Source organism: Molothrus ater, chromosome 4, assembly GCF_012460135.2.
Source record: "Molothrus ater isolate BHLD 08-10-18 breed brown headed cowbird chromosome 4, BPBGC_Mater_1.1, whole genome shotgun sequence".
NCBI classification, from domain to species: domain Eukaryota; kingdom Metazoa; phylum Chordata; class Aves; order Passeriformes; family Icteridae; genus Molothrus; species Molothrus ater.
In genome coordinates, this window is record NC_050481.2 from 1279273 (window position 1) to 1299493 (window position 20221).

Consider the following 20221-nt stretch of genomic DNA (forward strand, 5'->3'; position numbering starts at 1 on the left):
TGAAATGCAAAATGTTAAAAAATAGGGAAATTTTTAAAATGCTGTTGATGACTGGAGAAATTTTTTCACTTTAAATGTAGTTGTTGCATAATTAACATAAACTGACATAACCAACATTTTGTAATTAGATTCTGTATTAATAAAGTCTAATTGTAAAAACACATGGATTTAATTGACATTTAACATGTTAGCTATTGCAAGCTTGATATCAATTAACACACTTATCAAATGTCAATTACCAGTTTTTCAGTTTTAATTGCTGTGAAATTGACTTGCCATGGGCTACCTTTTTAAATGTTAATGTATTAGCAGTGTTCGCAGATTTGATGTAATAAATACAACATCTAATGTACACTTACTGCTTATGCAATTTGACTACAGTATATGAAAAGTTAAGTGTATTTTCTTCATACTTATTAAGCAACAGTAAGAAGCCTTTTACTCATTAATTTACCACACAATTAAACTTATGCCACTTAGAAATAATTATCCCACAGTATTCAGAATAGCTAGCCAGATAGGCAGGTCACCATTTAAAACCGGCATTAGATTAGAACTATTATTAGAACTATTTTCTGAGCAGTATGTTGTGCTGCCAGCTTGCTTTTTAATAGAGAATTCTCCATACACCTCTTGTATTTTCTTGTGTTACCTGTATAAATTAAGACTGGGTTATACTCTGTATTCTTTTGAAAAAAGAGAAAAAAGAAGCCTGGTAGTCCAGCTAGCGATGATGATCCTGTCAAGTGAGCTGAATAAATGTGTCCCTTCCCTTACTTATGGCCCTGCTGATGGCACTGGGCCATAGTGCTGATATAAGATTTTGGCTGCCAGGAGCAGTTTTGGCTTGACAGCTTTGTCATTGGCGTCATCTTAAAGGATGAAATTTCCATGGTGTATAGAATCATTGTACTAAGCTCATCCATAGCATTTCATTTTAATCTGTAGAACTGACATGCTTTATGAAGCTAGGCACTATCCTCATTTTAATGGAGAGGAAAGTGAGATGCAGCAAGGTCAAGTGGTTTGCCTAAAGTCCTGAAACTTGGCAGTAGCAGAAGCAGGGAAAATAAGTTCTGGTTCAAGTTCCATTTTTTGGAGCGGCAAGCGGATCAGGCTTTCCCAAAGGCAGTGTATAGTGGTGATGGATGAAAGGAGTGTTAATCACAGGCCTCCTGGAAAGGAGGGCTGCTTATTTAGCAGAATAGAATGAATATTTAAAAAGGCCTTTCAGAGTATTGTGGAATAAATGCATATATCTGTAAGTTATTATGGCTTAAGGGCTAGCTATTAAGTGAAAGGATCAATGCATCAAATAGTCAATGCAGAACTTTTTGGGACTAGAGCTATGTGAATCATGATCTCCTAGTCTGCTAATGAAACACACAAAGTCAGGGATCAAACTTTGCATCAGAATAAGCTGGAGGATTGGGGATCTCTTCCTCCCTTCTCCCCTCAAATAAGAATGACCTCCACTGCTGGAAAAGATATGTTTAATTATTAATGGGAGCTAACTACCTCCTCAGCCAGCTCCAGCAGGAGCAGCTGGCCCTCAGCATGCCCTGAAAACCATGATCAAAATGAGGTGTTTTGATCAGGAGTCAGGTAGAGCATTTAGAGCAGCACTTGGCCAAAAGAAGTTGCTTCAGGGCTCTCTCCTGAGTACGTGTTTGCTGAAGGGTTCTGGTTCCTTCATGGATTGTAGCTCTTTTCAAATCAAATGAGATAAAAATCTCATTTTAAGCCCCATATATGAGTTGGTGGCCCTGCTGGATCCAATAAAGATGCTTCTCAGTAAGAGTCAGAAAGTAATCCTGTTCAAGCATATTCTTTAATTACCAAAAACTAATAATATGCCAAAAATGCACAAATGTTAACCTCATCATTTCCTCCTGCGTGGGTATTCTTCCTGCAGGGCCAGGAAACTTTTCCCGCTTCTTTATGTGAGGCTGGAGTTGCTGGGGTGAGCCTGCAATAACAGATGATATCTCCTTGTAGACTTCCAGGCTATTGCCCCTGCTGACATGAGGATCCCACCACTGCATTTCCCATTAAAACCCAGAGCTGCTCTGCTGAGCTGCTGATGGATCATCTCTCTTGCAGTGCTTCCCAGTGAGAGCCAATCCCCACCCTACCCACTAAAGAAACCATCTGTTGCCATATAAGGCTTCAAGTACAAAAAGGAAGGGAATTGGAGATATCAGAAGTGACATTTATGATGCCTTCCTAAAGATCAACAACTCCTCCCTCTTCTGATAAAATAATATCTTAAATGATCCCCCTGTTTTCTCACCCATTGCTTTTACATGTTCTGTACTGGGACTGCAAGTGAGAATTATGACAGAGGAATGCAATGAATTAATGAAAGAATTGATTCTAAATTAATGTATTGTCTCCTTGCACTCTTAGGAGTCTCTGGGTGCTAATAGAGTTTCATTATATCTATTAGTTTACTACAGCAGTTTGATTGCTATTACTTTATTAAATATATTTCAGGGGAAAAAGTATTCCCTAACAGTGTCAAGTCAAAGAATAATATTAAACCCCAGCTATATAGTGCTCTTGTGTCTCTGATTATTAAGAATCATGTTTCATCTGAACTTTTTTAGTGGAGTTATGGAAGTGAAAATGTTGAACTGCCATCGACAATGAGTACATTTAATTAGAATGTCCCTCTTTCCCTGTTCCTTCCAAAAATGTCTCAAAGACTAGTATCATTAAAGATTTTATTTCAAGATAATATAATAGAAAAAGTGGAGGGTACTGCAATAGACTTACTGGCTGGAAAAAGGATTGCAGATCAGGCAAGAATTCATGACAAATGCACATGGTGTAAGATGATATTTGGCATTTCAGTGGTTTATATGGTATTTTTGTCTTTAATAAATATTTTTCATTAGGAAAGAACAAAGCAATACTATCTTTACATGAAATATACAGTCCTGAATATTCATACTGCATGCATGCTAGTAATATGAAAGGAAACATGTCTTACCTTATATATATAATCTATATATCTATATATATTGAGATCTCTCTCTCTCTGTCTCTCTCTATCTCTTTATATATTTGAATCTACACATATATTATGATGCAGGATTTTAAAAACAATTGCACCTAGCAAATGACATGCTGGGAAGTTTTATGATAAGTTCTCAGAGCTTATAAGGTAAACCACTTATAATGTGAACTTTTGATTGACTCCATGGCATTCTCTCATCTAATCCATCTCTCCTGAGACTTAATTTCACGCTCCAAACACTGAGCAGCTTCAGACAGCTGCCATTTAAAAATAAATGAACATAAATAAGCCATCAATAACAAAGTCCTTCCCCTTTCCAGACGACCACACAGAAGCTCACCCTGATGAGAAATGGCTGCTTTTTCCTTCATAGACAGAATTTCTCCCCAAATGTAAGCAAAATCCAAGCATATAATATCTTCTGCTCATCTCATGCCTGTGGTCTGCTGCTTAAAATGGTGCATAAGCTTCTCTGCTGCATACTGTATCTATATAGGGGCTGCAGATTGGTGAGATTCACTCCTAGGAAAGGAAGGTACTGACAAAGGCAGCACGAGTGATCTCTGTTATCTCTCAGATTACTTACATCTTCAGAGTGTCTCAATTCACTGTTCAACTCATCAATATTCTGATCTTCACCTGCAGCTTCTTTTTACCCATCCTCTTCTCCTCATTTTATCTAGCACATGTTGACATGTACAGATTGTGAGCCACAAAATGTTGTGACAGAGGAGACTCCAGTGTTTCTGGTAAGACAAACAGCCCTTGCCCATGAAGTCATCTGAGGTTTCTTTCCGTAAGTCTGACACCATTGTAAAGCTGGTTCACATTCCTTGGGGAGGGTCAGTGAGTTTCACTGTGAACATGGAGAAATGCTGGGCCAAGGATGGACATGCAAATCATAGTTGCAGTGACCTTTTGGAATTTCTGAATTTTTTTTTGGATGGAAAGACTGTCATTACCAGTTTTACTGAATTCCCTGTAAAACCTGAAATATGTCATGGTTAACAAAATGTTACTCTGACAGCATGTCTTATGGCAGGACTGAGTATCCACACATTTCAGAATGGACTTTTAGAAATGTGCTGCAATAGAAATGTTTCTATCAGTACTAACTAAAGAGAATAAATATCTTTGATTTTGTCCCTGGAATAAAATTGGAATGTCATAAAATATCATTGTCTCCCCTGAACTTGATTTACATTAGACACCTGCAAGCCTGTTGGCTATACAGGCATGGGGTGCCTCACATCTTTGAAATTTTCATGATCAAGTTTATGAGCACAACACAGTTCTGTTGAACTTATGCTGAAAAATGAGTTAAGTTATATATGGTTCACATGATATGTGAAATCTGCTTTTATTCAGGAAAAAAAAATCAACTTCTAGTTCCAAGATGCAGAAATTCAGCAGAAATTTCTTCTCCATTCTTTTCCCAATTAAAAAGGGCATTGTTTTAAAGGATGTTTGGAAACTGCCATCTTCCTTTTCTCACCTGTCTTACACAATGAGGCTTATACAAACTGTCCATTTGTGTTCATCAAAGAAATAGATCTTTCCTTGCCTATTCTCTGTATATGTAGTTAGGGTGGCTCATAGGAGATGTAATCCTTAAATTCCTGATCTTAGCACTAAACCAGATGAAGTAATTTTATCCATTCCTTCTTTGCATTTTTACAGACCAAATAAAAAGTACATAAATTTTGTTTTGCTGAAGATATAATCATAGCTATAAAAAATTTATCACTAGACTCAGTAACATAGTCCAAAGTGCTGGGACTAGAGAAAGCAATAATATACAAGCGACCCTTCTTTACTTTTACTGTTTATTAATATTGTTGCTTAAGTACTCATGGTAATTTTATTGGCAATAGAGCTATAAGAATGGCAAAGTATTAAGGTGAAAGAAAGCAGAAGTTTATAGTTTATTTGCAAGTATAATCTTGGGCATGTTGGGGCATCAGGTTATGGAAATAATAATAAAAAGCATACATCTCAATTTTTTTTTCAATTGAGGGTTTAAATTTACAACTAAGAAATAATTTTTTTTAGAAAAATCTAATGATATATACAAAGCTTTTCATCTTTTTTTTGACTTTTTAAAAGATGTTTACCTACTCAGGTGTTGAGCAAGAAATAAAATAATTAGAGCTGAGCTCTAATGAAAGATCGCCTAAGTGTTGAAAATGCAGATGTTGCAGAGAGTGCTGACTCCTGGTATTTTGTAAGGAATTTTTTGCTAATGGTTGAAATATTTTTTCTAAGAGGCTAATGCCACTAAGTGTTATTGTTTCTCTTAATGATCAATCTTAGAACAATATTTTCTGGGTTACTTTTCTATTATTTATATTACTGCCAGTGGGAAAAATACCAGAAAATGAAGAATCCTTTGTTGCATGATCTAACTTATAGAAATGTTAGAAAGGTTTAGACATTTCATGCCTATGTGTCATTTTCAGTAAAACAAGGTGATTTTGGGGAGTTACCAGAAAAGGAGCATATATTTTCATGAGCACGGATGTAGCTAACACAGCTGTGTGTTAAAGCACCAAAATTCTCTGAAAATGGAAATGGCTGCTCTTATTTACCTCATGGTAAGCATGATAGTGAGGCTGAGGTGTTATTATTATGTGCTTTCTGCTGCCCACAGGCAGACCAGGCAGAGGCTTTGCTGCTGCAAGTCTAGGAACATTCTATTTCAGTGTTAGAAAACTCTGTGTGTACGTATTCATGAGTAGTGCCCAAAATCCAGAGATTTCAGCACATGCTGTAATATTCAAATGATAATAGAGAGATGTTTTTAACAGCTTTTTACGTACTGAGAGTTGGTTTAAGCTTTTCATATACACAAGTAAGAAAATAGATACATTAGCCACATTAGCCATTTGCGTTTAAACTGTAAATATTTGTTATGACTATTTAAAGTTATTTTGTGTCTGTATTTAGATAATATATTTTTTCTTCAACTTTTTAATCACTTTCTGCCCCTTCTTCCACTCCTCTTTTAATACTGCATGAGTAAAATTCACATGTGGATAAAGTAGAAACATGAAGGAAGATATAAATAACACAAGAGAAAAACTTCCCTAATCTAAAAGGTGCATGACAGAAATCTGTACAGTTTTTCTGAATGTGTGTTTTAATTTTCATGAATTCTGGCTTATTCTCATGTAGCAGTCAAAAATGCACTGTGATAGACAAGAAGAGTGCACAGAGACCATTACCATGTCTCACTTGAAAGGTGTGTAATTATAGGGCATTAGTTTGCAGCTGAAGGGAGTCTGCTGGAAGAGGAATAAAAGTATGCTTCTGACCATGTTTATCAGATAAAGTAATGCCTGATGAGATTTTACCTTTTCTGTATCTTACCTGTACAAAACACTGCATGTATCTTGGTGGCAGAAAGTTTCTGACTAAATGAAATATCCCTTTTAGGCATAAAACTATGAATTGCAGCAATTTAGTTTCATACATCTGATCATGATTTGTTCTTTCTTTAAAACATGTGGTCTGTAACAGATTACATCCTGTGAACAGTCACTTGTAGATTTAAGTATTTTCTCTGCCTGAATCAGATGCAGGAGATAGAGGGGCACTCTTGCATATGCTCTCTAACTACATGTTCTAACTTGTTGCAGAACAAAATCAATATTCCTTGTAGGTACTGGTTTTGTTGGTTCTGGATAAAAATTTGACTGGATCATGGTGGTGGACGCTCCTCTTTGGATCTCAGAAATATTGTCATTTCATTTTCTTCAAATCAAGTATATTTCAGGCAACCTTCTAGTTTCAATGTTGCTTTCTAGTTTCAATAAACCTGCTTTTTCTCCCCAAGAATAAACTCTATATATGTGCTCCCACATTTTTAGAGCAGAATCTGACAATCAGAATTTTAGAACCAGGATGAGGGCAATATTTCGAGTTTAAATATCGTTCACTTTGAAAGAGGACACAAGACATTTCACTTCATAACTAACTATTATTTCTAAGAATATGTGAACTAGTGAGATTTTAAGTGTAGAAATTTTATATATACACAAATGTGTGGGCAAAAAAGAGGAAGATTTATTCCTAAAGTAGTTTCTTATGTTTCATTTTATGAGAAAACATGTCCATAAGTTTTCATTTTTATTCCAGAAATAATAGCTATAATTTGTAGCACTATTTTCTCTTCTTAACTACTACACTGGAAAACTGAATACATCCTTTTGACCCACATTATGTTACTGGTGGAATGCCTATTGATTACTAGAATCAAATTTAAGACTTTCCACCAGCATTTGACCACTTTTACCCTTGGAATTGATGGAGGATTTCTTTATCTGATTTGTGTGTTTTATTTTTTCCTTCTGTTTTCAATATTTCACAGTCTCCAGAGAGAAGCAATAGCTACCATCACAAGTGTGAGTACATCCTCCTGTCTGGGGAAGAGGTGGAAGGAAGGTAAAGAAAGGTAGAAATAGGATAGGCAAGCAGATATAAATAAGACAAGGCAAATGTTTCCCTGGTGCCATTCTCACCAAATCAGCATGTATTGCAGTGTTAAAAAGATAGTTTTACTTCATCTACTGAGGCTTTTGTGTAGGGAAATGTAAGAGATGGAAATACCAGGACCTGGTCACCAATGTGAGCTGGTGTGAGTGGCCCTTCTGTAATGTACAGGATTTGCCAAGAAGCCTCCAGTGTTTCCCTTCTGAATGAACACAAGCTTCTTTACCCTTGATGAAAATCTGAAAATTATTTTTGGAAAAGCCATTCGGAGTTTTGTTTCTGCTCTAAGGATCAAAAATTGAGGGATATGGCTCAATAAACTTTTAACTTGCATGATAAGAGATAGATAGTCCTTTTTGAGTTATCAAATAGATCTGATAGCTCAGTAATTTCTTATTGTTGTTTTTACACTTCCTAATTATTCTCAGCTCTGTGAGTTAGCAGCAAAACTCATTGGGCTATAAGGGAGAGAACTCTAATATCCCAAGGCAAAAGTGGGATGTCTTGGTAATGACCACAGTTGCATCACACATTATGCTCATCACTGTGGTGACCTTTTTAATACATTAAAATTGCCATTGCAGTTGCCATCTTGTCTCAGAATTCAAGTGGTTTCTCCTCTCCTGTGCACAGCCAGTTTTGTGTTTTAATGCAGTACTAAGACTATGTGATTTATATAAAAAAACAGTTTTAGAACATTTTTTGTCTTCCTTATCTTAATGCTTTTAAGAGTATATCAGGAAAATTTCAGAATTAACAATGATCAATATAAAGAGGAAATAAAAGAGACTTAGTGCTTCAGAGAAAAACCTGTTCATTTTACTATTTGTTAGTACAAAGTTGTATTAGTGTCACAGCTTGATGGAGGAAAAGGAGACACACACAACAACTTAAATGCTGTTGTGTATTCTGGAGTCAGGCTCCATTTGTGCTAACAAGTCCAGGATCCCCTCCCAGGTAGTGAAACCCATGTGGCATGGAGCTCCTGAGCTGCCAAACCCAAATGACTTTGTGCAGAGTGACAGAGGGTGTGCAGCCTGCATTGTTCAGGCCCTGAAACAGGGCCAGGAGGTGTTTGGGAGAATTCTGGTTGATGGGAGCCAATTCTATGTAGGGGGATACAGTATGGGTAAATGAAGATGGTATAGAATGTAATCTAATCCCCTAAAGGGTTGCAGCTGGACCAACTACTAAAGATTAGGAGTAGGCCTGATTTTAACAGGCCACACCTGTAGCCAATAAGAACAAATGTTACAAAAGAGTGGATTGGTGGGATTGGGAGTCAGGTGACTGCTGCTAGGACCAAGAACAGTCAGTGCTTAGAGGAGCTGCCCACGAGAAACATTGAGGAGGTATGAAACTCTGAGGATATGGAACCCTTGCACTATAATGATAATAGAACTCTTGATATATAAGACAACAAAAGGTGACCCTGATGTGATTCGGGACTAAACTATATTGCCCTGTGGATTCGGGGAAACTGGATTTGACCATATAACCCCATGGATTCGGGGAAGCAGGATTTGAGTACTAAACTATTGGCAAAATATATAAATTACAGCTATTAGTGTTTGTTAAGTATGAGTGTAAAAAACCTTGAAGATAAATGCTCTGTAAACTGGGAAAAGCGATAGAACTGAACTAACATTTAGAAATATATATATGTCTGTGCTGTAATATGCTGTTTGAACACTTGTATAACTCTTAGTTCTAAATGAAATGTATAAATATGTCATACTGTTAATTTATTTGAATATGTACTTCTGGAAATGCTGCAACTCTGTGGTTAAAAGCAAAAGGGGGAATTGTAGGGGGATACAGTATGGGTAAATGAAGGTGGTATGGAATGTAATCTTATTCCCCTAAAGAGTTACAGCTGAACCAATTACTAACGTTTAGGAGCAGGCCTGATGTTAACAGGCCACACCTGTAGCCAATAAGAACAGTGGTATAAAAGAGTGGATTGGCGGGATCAGGAGTCAGATGGCTGCTGCGAGGAGCAGGAAGAGTCAGTGCTTAGAGGAGCTGCCTATGAGAAACATTGAGGAGGTATGAAACTCTGAGGATATGGAACCCTTGCACTATAATGACAATAAAACTCTTGGTATATAAGACAACAATTCTACACCAGGGGCATTCTCACAGTTCCGGTGGGACTTGCTTTACAGTGCTCAGCTATAGTCTGTCTCCTAGGAATGGTCACTGGCTAGGATGGCATAATATTCATGCAGTATCTGTGACACATTTGCTCAGGGTGGGATCCTGAAAGTATTTCTGTATAAAATCTTGTGATTGTGCCAGTCAAAATCGTGCATCGCTCCTATGCCATCCATTTACTCCTTATTTAACAACAATCTTTTAGTCACAGCAGACACATATCAACCACTTCCCTTCATGCTTGTTCTTATTAGATTTACTCTTTTTTGCACCTCATTTTTAGGTGGTAGCCTGAAATACATTATGGTACCAATAAATAAAGTCTAAAAGACCATGAGTATAAAGGAAAAAGATTCCATTTGAAGTTAAATTTAGCAGATCATTGACTGGGCTGATTATTTTGTTCCATTTAAGTTCATTTTTCCATCATTCCATAAATATTCCATTTCCCTTTCCTGCTCTGTTCTCCCAGATATACTCGGATCCTCACCCACTGCAAATTTGTCTTACAAATTTCTAACACTTTGGCTTCTAATCTTCCTCTATAGACATAATGATTCCATTTCAGTTCTTGTCCTCTGTTCTCTTTCTTAATACTTCTTTTGAGTTAATGCTGTTAATTAAGAGTCAAATTTTCTATTTCTTCCAGAAGAAAATGAATTATTTCCTTACAAAACTGACTGATGCCTTTAGGAAGAGATTGCATTTTGAGGTTGCATTTATTAATGTCTCTAAACAGAATTGTCTTGTTCAGCTATTTTTTCTTTATAGGGAAAGTGTTCAGGATTTTCATACTATACAACATAAACAGATCTGATCCAATACCACTGCTATTTTAAAAAAACATTGCTAGATATATTATGGAAAAAAAATCCTATCTCCTGCCCAGCAACTGCCAAGCTTCTATTGTTTAAATGTAGTCAGGAAGCATCATGCTGACACCAGTAATGTTCTTTGTTCTCCCTGTCAGTCTCAGACTTAATTTTTTTAGTATTCTTCTGCCAGTGTCAAAGCTGGCAGCCACAGCAGAGTGGTCTGATAACCCTGGAAGTCAGGGTTTAGGGGAGCACTACCTTAGAGTGCCTTCACATTTCATACTGCTGCTTCAAGATACGAGAGAATTTGTTAATTTAAGATTTTCTTGTACTGTAAGCTTGTCTCAACCCTTCAGCAGCAAGTGAAATCCCCTCCAGAAGTTGTAATGTGTAATGAACAATTATGCTTACCTGTCTTTATTAGGCTGTTTCTCCACTTTCCTGCTGTGATGAAAACAGGGAGAGATCTGCCAAATCAGTACTGTAAATCTCAAAGGTAATTAAAACTTAGATTTTGTAAACAATATTTACTACTCAAAAAATAACACAATGAAGTTTTCTTCACACAGTATTCTGTATTGAATGCTCTTGCCCAGAAAATCTGGATAGACAAAATGCTCTTTAATATTTTCCAACAACCTTTAGATGGCAATTGGAAGTGAATCCATACTATCTGGCAGAAAGTGTTAGTACTTTGAATATGTATCACTTGTTGTTTTTTTTTGTCATAAATGTTCATTTTTAACTCTGAAGGAGGCACAGATGCCTCACTGGTAGGTATGAAATATCCTAATAGTCACCAAAAGCAGAAAGGGTTATATTTAACTAGGAATGTGGGCCTGAAAACAACCCAATGAGAAGGTGGTAAATATATAACAGGCTTTGCTGGAGAAATGAAATGGGGACTGCAATAACCGTGTAATTGTCCCTCCTGGCTTTTATATCAAATTACAGTGAAATAAGCGAATATTATTGGAATCCAACAAGCCAGTCTAGTAAGTTTTAATTTGCTTTTGATGTCCATGTTCTAGTACAAATAAAAAAGTCATCTCTGCCACAAGAAACACCAAGCTCCTATAATTGTTTATAGCAAAGTGTGTACAAAATATTTAATGAGGTTATATAATGCCTATATAAAGGATGCAGCTGTCCATGTTTCTGCTTTCTTCAATATATTATGTTTATATATATATATATACATATGTTTTGTTTTCTCCCTTTCATATCAATTGTCTCCTTTCATTTTAGGTTTCATTATAGTTCAACACATTTTCTCAAATCAAGATTACTGATATGTACAGAGACAGTCAATCGTAATAATACCCATCACTCTGCTACATCAACTAGTTCTATTCAGGATTAGCCTCTGATTAGCCTTTTCTTCATAAACTGAGGTTATGATCCTGATTTAATTTTATGCATACATGGGATAAGAGCAAATATGTGGCCTTGATTTGATTTTTGTTGTTTGTTTTTTAAGGAGTTTGAGCAATATTTATTAACAATAGAAAGTTTTTTTTTATAGCCAGGGAAATTCATTCTCCGTTGCAAATGTACACTTTTCTGCCAGGTTTACCAATAAATACCACATACTGTTTTGGGCTACAGAGAAAGCAAAGCAGTAACAGAGCCAATATTTAGTGATCTAGTGCCATGTAAATATCCTACTTCCCTGTGGAAACAAATTTTGTCATATAGACCTTTTTGGACACATATTAGAAGATGCTACTCTGAAATATTTTGTCATTTCCACGGAAGGAATCAGGGATAAGTGAAAAAACCTGGTCTGTGCACTTGCAAAGGCAGCTTACTATATGCAAAATGTATAGTGCTTATTTATCCAGGGTATTAACAAACTCAGCACTTAAAAAACCAGGACCCCTCTGTAGGAAAGAGAAACAGAGGTAATGGGGAGCTGTTCACATAAACATGCCAGCACTGCTTTTACACAGAACAAGGCTATTTCTGTTAAAAAAGTTGGTAAATAATACTCTTTTATAATCATCTTTTATATATATATGAGATTATTATAGAAGTTATATATCTTTTATATATATATGAATATATATGTCCACTGTTACATATATAAATGTCCATATATATATATAATATCTATATATATCTGAATATATTTAAATGTCCACTATATTATACATATAAATATATATATATATATAAATGTCCACTTCTGAGAAATACACAGAAAAGCTGTGACTTCTCCTAACAATCCATTTCTTTACAAACTCTTTGGATTGACTAAGAAAGAACTTTTTTTTTTCAGAGGGTCTGTGCACCATGCTCAAAATTTATTAAGTGTATGGTAGCAATAGTTCATTGCATCTCTGGAAGTGGAACAGTCTAAGGAGAACAATATAATCCCTTAAGGTGAAGCTTACTAAACTAAAAATATTCAGTATATTCTTCTCACAGAAATTCCTGCTGCCCCCTCCTGATTTCAAGACAGGTTTTATTCTCTTACCTAATGGTAATTTTAATCACATTTTCCTAGAGCACATAAAAAACCCCTGTAGATCATCAGCTTTACAGAGAACATTGGCAATAGAAAATATTTGGTGTTGTTTGCACACAAGGTTTCCTACCATTTTTCCAGTTCAAATTTCTATAGTTTCTTCATTACTCTCCTTTATTTCTCCTTACTATTTGTAGAGACACTTCTCAAGACCATTGCCAGTTGGCACTGGATAATTCGGATTATGGCAATTTTGCAATAGCTCTGTATCTCATAAAGGAAAGTTCTCCCCTTTTGGTGGCCTGTAAGCACTGCCTGAACCAGTGACCTGATGTTCAGCTTGTGCATTTGTAGCTGCTTTTTAGTGGTCATAAATACTTTATTCGTCATTCATATACTCCTTATAAAAATAAGTAACAAAAAAATCCCATAAATGGTAAAAAGACACAGCCTTGGTTTTGTTTCTCTTAAAAAAAACCCCACAAATATTTATAAAGAACTGTTTGAAACACCAGTACATTTAATTAGTATTAATTTTTATATGACATTGTGAAAAAAAAATTCTTGTATTTGAATTTAGCATTTAGTTTTCACCTTTAGAAAAGTGCTTTTTTAAATCAAGAAAAGATCTGGTAATTTTTTTTTCTCAGTTCCACTATGAACTTAGGATTTTTGGTTTATTATTTTCTTTTTTTACGTAATTTTTCCTTCTGTGTCTGATTTTCTCATCTGAAAAGTGAAATTATAAGAAAAAAAAAAAAAGGAGCCCTGGAAAGAAGCTGAAATTCTGCTCAGGGGTTTGCATTGAGAGCCAGAGCCTGGAATAGTTTCTAGTTTGTGGATGCCAGTATTGTCAGAATATCACCCAAAGGCTCAATTAATAAGAAAAGGCATTGTCTAGGGAGCATATGGTTTTATTAATGCTAATACTGAAAAAAAACCCCATATTTAGAAAGAGTCTTGTTTGTTTGCTTGTGTGTGTTTTTGCTTCCAAGTGTTATTGTACCAGAAGAGAAAGTACCGCTGTACTGTGGTCACTTGGGAACCTTTGGTTTCTTTCAGTTCCAGTTTTCTGGAGTGGTCTCAAAACATAAAAGTCTGGACATCTTTCTGAATTGGGAATAAATACAGAAACATCTTATAGGCTTTGGCTATTCTCAATTTTATTGGGGGTAAACACAGTAGCTCTGGTTGTGTCAGCGTTTATAGTAGGGGTTGCATTACAATGGAAAAAGAGAAGCATTGAATTTAATTTCTTTAGGGTTTGTGGCAAAAAGGAATATATCAATAAAAATATATATATTTATAGAAATCATAAGATTCCCAATATGAACATTTTAAAAAATTAAATCCACACATTTTAATATTCTCTGATTTTATACTGCTTATGGCATCTGAAGAAACTGCAATAGGAGTTGTCATGACACCTTATTGTGTTATTCCAAACAGATTGTGACAGTCTTAATAACACTTCTAATACAGCCTAGCAGGTTTTCTGTTTTTGACAAAACATGCAACATGTTCTATTCCTGGCTTGATTTGACTCCTATTTATTAGGACAGTCCAATTCTTATTTAACACAAATTTAATTCCCAGCCCATGATTTTCTCATTTCCAGATATTCAAAAATATATTTCTTTTATGTCTGGTACATTTTGAGAAAGTCAGATTTCAATTTCAGCTTCATTCATCCTTATAATGAGTAGGACTGTATAGAGAGAAGTTCTTCCCATCACTTCTAGTTACAGTGCAGAGAAACCAGAAAAGAGGGACCAAAAGAATTTGTTCAAACTGAAGAAAATCTGTAGGCACTGTAAGAAGGCAACTGTCATTATCCATCCTTATTACTTCCAATGTCTGGAAATATGAGGGAAGGACTTTAACTTCCTCAACGAAATACATGATATCTACTCATCTTTGTGACAGAAATAAATATTCCAAGGAAGATGTATTATGCATTTTCAGAACTGTGGCTGTAAAGGTTTCTTTAAAGGTAAGAGATTCTTTCAAATGCTAATAAGTAAATTCTTTGGAGAGTCAGGATTAAATAACAGGGTGATGTATTTCAAACTCCTACTGAAAAGTTTAGTGGAAAATGCCAGAGATGATTTAGACAGAGGTTTCTGAAACCAGGGAGTTGTGTGACAACTTTTTTAAGAGGCAGATGCATCTGAATGAAAATCAAATGCCAAGAATATCAATGAGTTTTCTGTGTCACACTTTTTGTTTGGATTTTGGGTTTTTACTATTTAAACACATAGAAGGAGTTATTTCTCTCTGTAGGACTCTGTGACATGGGAGAATGACACAAGGGAGAATTGGGATGATGAAAAAATAATTTGCAAACAGTATAATAGGGGCCTTTTTCATGAATATAGGTGAAATCTAGCCATTAATTAAAAATATGGGGTTTTCTCAATAGTAGAAAATAACCCTGGACAAACCATTAATTGGTTGCTTGCTTGCTTGCTTGGGTTTTCTATCAGAAGAGAAAAATACATTTCACTTGTTCCTTTTTTTTTTCCCCAATCAAGGTCTGTGGGTTGTTTTTTTGGGGGGGGGTATTTTTTGGTACAGATCCTACTCCAAGGATCAGAAGATACTGATTACTTTTCAGTCCCATACTTTGCCTTTGAGTTTTCAGGAGGGAAATGAAATATTCCTCTCATTCCTTTGTCTTTTAGCAGCACATAGTAGAAGAAGTAAATGTATTGGTAACAGCAATTTTATTTTGATTTTCACTATCTTTTCAAAAGGTTTTATAGCATGACATGAGGCTTTGTAGAGAGGTCCAGTGAGATTGCCCAGCATCACAAAGGGTCAATGACAAAGCAAGGGCTGCAGTTTTGGCTCTTATTTAGCTGTTTGATGTTTTGCTCGTGGGCCTATGTGGTAGCAGATTCAGTAAGAGAGAAATTTCACAATTTGCAGCTATGCCTTTTGTGTCCAAGAATTCCTACAGCAGGTTTCTCTTGTCCTTTACCGAGTTCCTTTGTTTAATTGCTTGTTTGCTTTATTACATCTTCAATTTTCATATGGCACCTGTCCTTTTTCAGGTGTGATGAGGTGCTTCACCCTGTATTTCAGTGTAATGCCATGGTAGCGGGGAAAATGAAAAAAAATTCAAAATGCAGTACTAAGAAGGCATGGGAGTTTCCAGCTTATCAGAATAAACATAATTTATCAGGAAATGATAATAAAACCTTGTTTAGTGCTATCAGTATAAACACGATGTTCAAGGAAACAGGAATGTATTTATATGTTATTCTCTAAGTCAAAAAAAGAAAATCCCCCCAAAGCACCTGCAGAATTTCAGCAAAGCTGCTGATAAGTATTTATGCTAAATCTGCAAGGAATGAGCCTTAATCTTGGTACTCTCTGGGAAATAAACAGAACAGTAGCCAGGTTCTCTATCCTGACCTGGAAGAGCTCCAGATCTTGGGGCTTTGTTTGTGCAAAAGTTCCCCAAACAGCTGCTGGCATTTCATTTCCTGCAGGTAATGACTCACCTGCTCCCAAGCACCATTTCTCAGCCCTGAGCTTTGGGTACACCTCACAGTCTGTATCATTGCTCTAAGAACTAATTCAAAACATTTTGCATAAATTCCTTCCATTTTTTAAAGGCCACTGGTAAGACTATCAACAGTTTGTAGCAGAGGAAAAAAATATACAGCAAGATGATGAGAGACGAAAAAAATTCAGAATAGTTGATTAAAACTTGAGCGTAATTGCTTAAGCCATCTCTATGTAAAATCTCTGATATTCTATGTAAAACGCATTTCAAGCTTTGCTTTGCTTTTCATGAGAATCAATTTTGTTAATTTTTTTTTTCAACAGGCATCTAAATGGGTTGAAATATTGAACAATAATTTACCTGCCCTTCTAGGGGTTCAAGAGCAAAATAGGAAGTTTTTATTTTCCTGGAATAAAATTATTTCTTTTTGCCTGCAATAATTTGCCTACAAATAAATTTTTATTTTCCAAAACTTTTTATGTAACTTATAATAATTTTTTGAATTTATTTTTACTTCTTTTTTTTTTTTTTTACTAATTTTATAACACAGATGATGCAGCTATTTCAAATAGTAAAAGCACATCATAGGGTGGTTATCTATCAAAAGATAGTTACTATTTATTTCAATAGAAGATTTCTAAAAATAATTTATTTTAATAGATACGTATCTCTAGACCAAATTTTTAATACTACTTTATTTTTATGGCATTTTCATAGAGTAAGAAGAAGCTCTCCTCTCTGATTAAACTCTTGGCATTAAATAAATTTAAATACAGATTGTTTCCCCATCCTATTTTAAGGAACCATGCTTCAGCTTTCCCAAAGGATCTGCAAAATGCCTTATAACTAGTTTTGATTAGCTGCTTCTTAAAATGCATTCCTATTTTGAGTAATATTTATACACTTTCATTTTATGTAGATATGGTTTAGGACTCTTTTCTGTGACCCAGGTCACCAACCTAAAAGTAGAAAACGTAGCTACCAAATAACTCTCCAGCAAAAAGTATTGATGCTCTAATGTCCAATGACAAGTGTCTTATGTAAGTAGTTAAAAAGTTTTTAAAAAGTTAAAAAGTCTGCATTTCTTCCACAGCACTGTAACAGATCACTTGACTCTTTAGTATACTATCTCCAGCCTGGGTGAAATTAAAGATGACTCCAATTATTTCTAGGGGGAAAGTCAAAATGTCAAGTTATTTTTTCAAGGCTTCTTTTTTCTTTGTTGCATTCTGTACTCCTATTTCTGTGAGCTAAGCAGATAGACTCTATCTAATAATGTCTGGAAGTATGAAAAGAGCAGAGCACAAAGTATTCTAAAATTGTGTGATTTGGAGAGCAGCTCATGGTGCTGTCTTTAGTGGGGATGCTGCAGCTCCTGCCTGTAAGCAGGTGGCTCCAGTAAGGGCTGATTCACAGCAAAAGGAGGAAATGATGCCTTTATTTCAGCCTGAAACTGATATCAGAGCACAGCCTTAGTTCTCTTACTCACTGTGTGAAATTCTGTGTCCTAGGACCCCCCAGCCCACAGACTTGGTCCTCTGGCCTTGCGGGGTGGATGATGCCAGCAAAAATATCCCACCATAGTGAGATGTATGAAAAAATTTGATTTGAATGAAGTTTCTGTGAAACTTGAAAGCCAGTCACAAATTTCTGATCCAAATTCTGCTTTTGGTTCATACCTAACAAAGAAAAGATTTCACCTTCCCAAGTCTCACCTTAAGTAACACACACATACATCTATATATACTTAAGTATATATAGATATATGTGTAAGAGGAAGATATGATTGGAATTTTGTAAGTTATGGTTTTAATGGCTCCCTAAGGAATTTGGTGTGGTTTTTCTCTCTGACTTTAAGCAAGTATTTTTCAGGTCAGCTTAAAATAAAATAAATCAGGTATGCCATATGTCTTAAAATATTGGCATGACATTAAATATCCAGAATTCTTCTTTTTAAAACTCTCAGTGGATCCTGGAGTTTTTGTTCAAAAGTATTAGTGGGAATGACATATAATGTTAAGGATATGTATTGTAGAGTCTCTACATATTTTTAGAACTTTTGAGAAGTTTGATTCCCTTTATCAGTAATAGGGGTATTTCCCTGCATTTGATTTATTATGGGGTTTATGTGGTTTCAGTTTACAAGTTTCACAAAAGAAATTCAGGTTTTAGTATGTGTACTTCCTTGTAACCTGGGTGTGAACTTTCCATTATGGTTACATTGCAAAACTCTTTTCATGATGCATAATCATATGCCAAAGTTAGAAACTCCTTATCAAAAATATCCTGCTATTCCTCTCTTTAATGGAATTTTTTCATCCTTTTCTCAGTAATCTGGCATGAAGAGGGAACAGATTTATCAGAGCATCTCCTCTGCTAAATTAAGCTCTTGGACATTTAACGCTGTGTGAACTAACATAATTTGACTTCTTGACAAACTTTTGTCTCCTTAAATTCATATTTCACTTGCAGAGTCTGATCCTGATGCAAAACTGCTTCCTGTTTGCTGTCCCTGCTCAGTGTTGGGATGTTTTGCCCTGTTCCATGTTACTCACTTTCATCTAATAAATCTGGGAAAAGGAACTGATAGCACCCCTTTGTATCCAATCTACTACTAAGGAAACACAGTTAAGTGTTTCACTCAATTTCAGCTGCAATTATTGATAACACTACATTTCAGTAATATCCTCATGACTGGGGCCTCTGAGATACAAGAAACCCCCATAAAAGCAGGGTTACACACAGAGTTCTGCTGTGTGCATTGAAATCAGCCTTACTTTTTCTCCTGCTACATGTAAAAATAGCCAGTATATTTCTAGGAAAATTGCAAACACGACAGTCCTTCTATCCTGAAAGCCTTTAAACCACGCAGCAACCTACAGCAAGCTAATTGTTCAGAAATACAGTTTTGAAAAACAGGACTAAATTTAAGCCTATCCCTCCTTGGCTATTAAGGCAAAGACAAGATGAGAGCTAAAGGTTACTGATTTTCCTGAAAGGTGGTGGGCAGCAGAGTTAAAAAGCGTCTCTAAATGTGCTGTGTGGGAACTTGATTTTTGAAATAAAATTTATAGGAGCTTTACAAGCTGTTTTCCCCTGGGGAATCCGTAGATCATTTCATTAGAAATGAAAGGTTATAGGCAAGGCGGTGTTTGCACCGTTGACCTTTCACTGGATGGCTTTCTAAAGCCCTGTTGAATGTCTCTAAAGGATGCAAATGTATTTTCTCCAAAACACAGCAACTCTGAGCCTTACATGAAAGCAGTCTAATTTAGAGAATTACAGGATTGTTGAGTTCAATCCACTGTATTGAAGAGCTCTGTAAAAAGAAGTTTACCTTTTCTAATTCTGACAAGGCTTTTTCATCCCTTGCTTTGCCCTTTACATCAATAGTGTTCCTCTTTCTTACTTTAACTTCTCAGTGTGGGTTAAGGGAACTGAAGCTGAGAAAGCAAGAGAAGTTTTCATCAAACATCTGCTTTTGGTATTGATTGCTGGTTTGAGTTATAGGTGATGCTTTAGTGGGTGAAAGACTCCAGCTGGTCCCCCTGTTCAGGGGGCAAAGAGAATTAAAAATAAAAGGTTTCTGCAGAGTTTCTATCTGTCCATGTATTGACACCTCAGGATTTGTTAATGCTTTCAGAGAACACCTCCTTGCTTTTTTTGGGTAAGCACTGAAAATGTTTAATGAGCAACAGCATCATTCCCTTCTCAGAGGCTGAGAGGATTTGGAGACAATTTTATATTTTCCC